This window comes from Aulonocara stuartgranti (genome assembly GCF_965226115.1).
Source record: "Aulonocara stuartgranti genome assembly, chromosome: 18".
Classification (NCBI taxonomy): Eukaryota; Metazoa; Chordata; class Actinopteri; order Cichliformes; family Cichlidae; genus Aulonocara; species Aulonocara stuartgranti.
Genome location: NC_138954.1, coordinates 36,535,374 through 36,541,721, shown reverse-complemented (window position 1 = coordinate 36,541,721; position 6,348 = coordinate 36,535,374).

The window sequence follows — 6,348 nt, the reverse complement described above, 5'->3', positions numbered from 1 at the left end:
GTCTAATTCATTAGTGCTTTCAAATTAGACTAATTCAAATTCAGTTTTCAAAAGCATTTATTCAAGTTACAATTCAGATTCAATCTGAGCAATTCAAATTCAAATTGAACTTATTCAAATTCAGTTTCTGATGGCACAGATTTCTGCCCATAGAAGTGTTGCCACTCGTCCACCATGTTACAGTCAAACACCACTATGTTTGACTGTAAAACCATGAGATGCTATGTAAACAGGGTTACATTGGCACTTAGTGAAACTTACTCTTTTCTTTCTTTCCTTTGTCTGCAATTAGCCACTTATTGTACCTAAGAATGTGAATAATTTAATGACTGTCAGGCGCAGTGGCCCGTGGACATGGGATGGACTCAAGCGCAGATTCAAAACCGGAGGCCAGGGGTGAGGTGTAACGAAAAGAGACTTTATTTTTACAATGCTCAGAGGCTAACAGAAAGTGCAGACTAGAATCAATGAACATAAACTAGATGTCTGAGGCGAGAGAAAAATACTGTGGTGAAAACTAGATGGCAGGGATAACTGGGTGCAGGTACTGGGCAGGGAAAACTGTGGCGGGCCCGGGCACTGAAACAGAGGACAGAGCAGTCAGGGGAATCCCACAGAGGGTTGCGAGTGAATCTAAAAAAATAGTACACTGAGCTGTCTTACAAGCTTGCAGGTGGGGGTTGCGTGGAGGGGGGAGGCAGGAGAGGTCCAGGTGGGTGCTGCATGCAATGCAGGGAGGCAGGCAGGAGAGAATGGCAGCTCCAAAACGGAGAGGGGTTACCGGTGGCAGCAAACTGGTATCCAGGAGAGCTTGGTAGGTGGTTTTCAGAGGCTGACGAAAAAAAAACAGAGATACGGTTAATACACACGATTAGTCACCAAGGAACGGACGTGAGGCCGAGAACTGACTAAAGTTGGCAGATAATCTGGCGAAGACCCGTTGAGTGCGCCGGTCATAAATACTGCTGGTCCGATTGCCATCAGGTGAGGAACAACAAAGACTCCACCCAGTGGGGAGGAGCTGATGCTGTGGAAAACCACCCAGACCACGACAATGACAATACAGAATCAATCATTCCCTCCAGTGAAATTATTTTGTGGCAACTGTTGTGATTTGGTGCTATATAAATAAAATGGAAAACTGAAATGAACTGAATTCAGATTTCCAAAGACTCCTACATAACACAGACAATATCGTGGAAACCATGACAACCAATGATCTTGTCTTAAACTAGTTATTATTTATCCCTTTATCCCTCTTTATAACCTCATATATCAGATATCATGCAATCTTACTGACTTATATATGACATTAACACGTGTTACATGTATTCACATCAAATTTACATTGAATACACATATCAAATACTTTTACCCATAAAGAAAACAAATCATATATTAATTAAAATGGCTGCTACAATATCCACAGTGACATTTCTTAAGTTGACAGTACATTTACAGTAAACATTTTTTTAAACTGTGCGTGCCACATTTGACCCTGGGAGAACAACACTACAGTGCAAAATAAAAGTGGCAATGATAGATTAATTCTTAAATGACAGAAAATGTTGCTGATGTAATGAGACGCAAATGAGACTGATGTAAAAAACAAAGGTCCATGAACTACACAGAATTGGTGACGTCAATCTCCCCCTTGATGTGGTTGGGTGAGGGGGTGGTCCTTCATAGTCATGTGACTTCTGTGATGGACCCTGGGCTCTACAGAAACAGTAAAGAAAAGCAACAATTCAGTCAGGGCTACTATAGCCACAAGAAGATTGTGTTTTGATACACAGGTGGGTTGTAAAGTCAACAATTGTGAGCAATTGGATAGCAGCTGATCTTGACTTTGTGGCCTGCCTATACTAATATTACTAATAATAGTAATAATACATTTTATTTAAAAGCACCTTTCAAGACACCCAAAGACACTTAACAATAAAATAAAACACATAGTAGGACAATGACAAAACAAAGAACAGTACAAAACAAGATCAAATGGACAATAAGTTCACAGTGAATATATGCAGACTTGAACAGATTTAAACTTGGGGATAGAAGAAGAAGATCGAAGTGAGCGGGCAGAAGAGGTAGTACTTAACAGCAAGGTTATGAGGGGCCTTGAAGGTGAGCAGAAGAAGCTTGTACACTATTTGGAACTTCACAGGGAGCCAGTGAAGTTCCTGGAGAACAGGGGTGATGTGCTGGTAGGAGGGGTTCTGGTAATAATGCGGGCAACGGAGTTTTGAACCAGTTGAAGCTTGGATGAATTTTGGGGGGGAAACTACGTAAGAGATGTTACAGTAGTCAAGGCGGGAGATAATGAGACTATGAACAAGAATGGATGCAGACTGGGTGGAAAGAGAAGGACGAAATAGGTTAATGCTGCATAGATGGAAATAGGATATCACTGATGTGAGATTTAAAGGATAGTGAACTGTCTGGGATGACACCAAGGCTCTTAACCTGAGGTGAAGGGAAAACTGTGGAGTTATTGATAGTGAGAGTGAAATGGTTCGCCTTCAGTAGGTTGGATTTAGTGCCAGTAAGGAGGATTTCAGTTTTATCCTCATTGAGCTTAAGCTGAACCAGGATTTTAATTGGGATAAGCATTCTGTAAGAGAAGAAGGTGGGAGGGAGGAATCAGGCCTGCAGGAGAGATATAACTGAGTGTCATCAGCAAAACAGTGAGAGTGAAGATCAAATTTATGGAAAATGGTACCAAGAGGGAGGATGTATGTTATGAAGAGAAGATGGCCTAAGACTGAACTATGGGGTACACCAGAGGTGACTGGGAATAGAGTGGAATGAGTAACTTTAAGAAAAGCAGTTTCTAAGATAAGATAAGATAAGATAACCTTTATTAGTCCCACACGTGGGAAATTTGTTTTGTCACAGCAGGAAGTGGACAGTGCAAAAGTTATGACGCAAAAATTAGAATAGAAATTCTGTACTGTGACATGAGCGAAAGCCAGTTTGAAACCTCTCGTAGATGTTATTATTAACCAGGTGTGAATGAAGTTGAGCTCCGACTATTCTTTCAAGTATTTTAGAGATGAAGGGTAGATTAGAAATTGGACGGAGGTTGTTAAAGTTGTTAGGATCCAAGGAAGGTTTTTTCAGTATAGGAGTGACTGAAGCTATCTTGAATAAGGAGGGAACGATACCGGTGGTGAGTAATGAGTGAATGATAGCAGAGATGAGTGGGAGTAAGGAAGAGAGGCAGGATATCACAAGCCCTGTAGGTATAGGGTCAAGATAACATGATGGCTTTGATTTACATATAAACTCAGATATATGATGAAGATGAAAAGTGGAAAACGGCTCAAAATAGAGAAAAGGTTCTGGAGAGGGGAAAAACAGAATCGAGGAGTTACAGGTTTCAGAAGAATAGAAGTGTGGGGGTAAAGCATCAGAGGGTTTAAGAAGTTTGTCAAGAAGTGAAAACAGAATCCTGTTGTTACCCTCATAAGAACTGATAATACCAGAGTAGAAGCTTTGTTTGGCCTGGTTGATGGAGTCTTTATACTGGAGTACATGGCATGTATAGATTTCTTCATCAACAGTTAAACCAGATTTCTTATATCTATGCTCTAGCTGCACAGCTTTGGCCTTCAGAGCTCGGAGGTCAAAGGTAAACCAGGGAGCAGAAGAAGCGAAGGAAACAGAGTGAGTTTTTACAGGAGCCAGAGAATCAAGGACAATGACTAAACAATTATTAAAATATAACACCAAATCATCAGGAGTAGAATAGAAGTCTGGAATCTGAATATTATCCAAACTGGCAGTGAGAATGTGCATATCAATGTTCTTGATGTTGTGGAGTGAGATGAGATAGGTTGGCTTGGTTAAAGAGCAGCAGAGAGGGAGGTTAAATTAAAGGAGGAAGTGGTCAGTTATGGGAAGCAGAAAGATTAGAGGGAGTAAGACCAGAACAGCAGATCAAGTCCAAGGTGTCTCCTTTGGAGTGAGTGGGAAAGTCAATAAACTGAATTCGAAGTCCTCAAGACAGGAGGAAAAGTCTCTGGTGAGCAGAAGGTTATTATTATTTATATGGGGCGATCGTGGCTCAAGAGTTGGGAGTTCACCTTGTAATCGGAAGGTTGCCGGTTCGAGCCCCGGCTTGGACAGTCTCGGTCGTTGTGTCCTTGGGCGAGACACTTCACCCGTTGCCTACTGGTGGTAGTCAGAGGGCCCGGTGGCGCCAGTGTCCGGCAGCCTCGCCTCTGGCCCCAGGGTGGCTGTGGCTACAATGTAGCTGCCATCACCAGTGTGTGAATGTGTGGATGACTGGATATGTAAAGCGCTTTGGGGTCCTTAGGGACTAGTAAAGCGCTATATAAATACAGGCCATTTACCATATGAATGTTGAAATCTCCCATCAAACTAACACGTGGGGAGACAGATGAAAGGTGGGTAAGTAAGTTAGCAAAACCACTGAGGAAAACAGAATTAGGCTTGGGGGGCGGAGCGACAAGCAGGTAAGCTAATGCTACACTAATACTATCTGGAGTCAACTGAATCTTACAATTTACTTCAGTTCATCAAGTCAGACACAGGCTCTATCATTGAGAGGAGGCACGTAAAGGCAGACTCTAAAGGCTCAGGAGGTGGTGGATTGGCCGGAGCCAACCACATGCAAACAGCTGAAAATCTTCTTGGGGTTTGCAAACTTGTATCGTTGGTCAAGAACATTAGTGAGAGTCTCACTTCCCTCAAGGTCCCATTCCACTCCAAAGCACAGCAAGTGTTTGACTGTGTGAAGTGACTGTTTGCATCTGTGCTAGTTCTCATCCAGTCTGACAAATCCAAACAATTCATTGTGGAAGTTAATGCCATGGACTCTGGGGTAGGAGCAGGGTGCCACCAGGGATATGGGACCCGTGGCAAAAGCAAAAGCAAAATAAAAAAAACCCCAATGACTTTGGGCCCCAACGCATGCCAATCCTAAAAATATAACACTGTGCAGACATGGATCAATGTTATTTAGTTTTTAATATTGATTGGTATCTTCACATCAAACACAATATATCCATTAACGTTTTGAATGGAATTGTGGAATGTAAAAATTTTTTTTTAAGGTTACAGATTTTTATTTATAATACTCTGTTTGCATTGACAACATAATAATATTTTAGTATTTTAAGTAAGCATTAGCAAAGATAAATTAAATAATCCTTTGGCTGTCAATTTTCAGGCAAAGTGTAGCCGACTGATATATATCTCTGTCATGAGATATTGTGGATCTCAAATCAGTTTCACTTAAAGCTCTCGCACACTCCAAAATATTTGCAGAGCAAAGCACACTTCTCCAATATAATAATCCAACATAATGATAATGTATTATTACCAAATAAATAGTGCAGAATAAAAATTAATTTAACCATGGGGCCTTTTTGACATAAAAGAACTCACCCCATTCTTTTGATATCAGTGGACTTTGTTCATTGTCTGAAGTGTGGGTATGGGGAGATGGGAGTGGGACAGCTAGCCTGAGCCTTGACTGGTTTGGCCAGACACCATGTCGACAGACGCAGGAAAAAGTGATTTAGTATAAATATGTACAAAGGGTTTGCCTGCATTGATTAAATATTGACTAAAATATAGAAAATATGAAACATGACGCTGGATGCTCCCTCCTGGAGTCCATCCGGCCCCCCAGCTGTATTGTTGGCATAGTGACCTGAGGCATTTTGGGACTGGACAGACCAGCAGACTGACTGTGATAATGGGGGAGGACCACTCAAAAGACTTTATGTTCCTACAGCAGCAAGATTCCAGGTAATCCACTGTGCACACACAGCAAATTTAACTTCACCCAGGACAGAATCTCCTTTCTCCACAGGATGTTCTGGTGGCTTCACTACAGGGTAGGCCATTTATATGAATACACCGTAATAACATGGGAATGGTTGGTGATATTATTAAAGTCCTGTTTGTGGCACATTAGTATATGTGAGGGGGCAAACTCCTCAAGATGGGTGGTGACCATGGTGGCCATTTAGAAGTCGGCCATCTTGGATACAACTTTTGTTTTTTCAATAGGAAGAGGGCCATGTGACACATCAAACTTATTGGTAATGTCACAAGAAAAACAATGGTGTGCTTGGTTTCAACGTAACTTTATTCTTTTATCTCTGTGCTCCTAGCGTAGGTTTTGTAGTGCATGACACAAGCCAACATTTGTTTGAATATTCACATTTGTTTATGTTAAGTACCTTCCTACCTGCCTTTATCTGTACCCTTAACAAGTCTGACAGTAAATCTTGCCCTAATGATTCCGGGTAAGTCTCAATTTCTTTCCATGGTGTTTTTATCGCTCGCTCTAAAAGCAATGAAGCCACCATA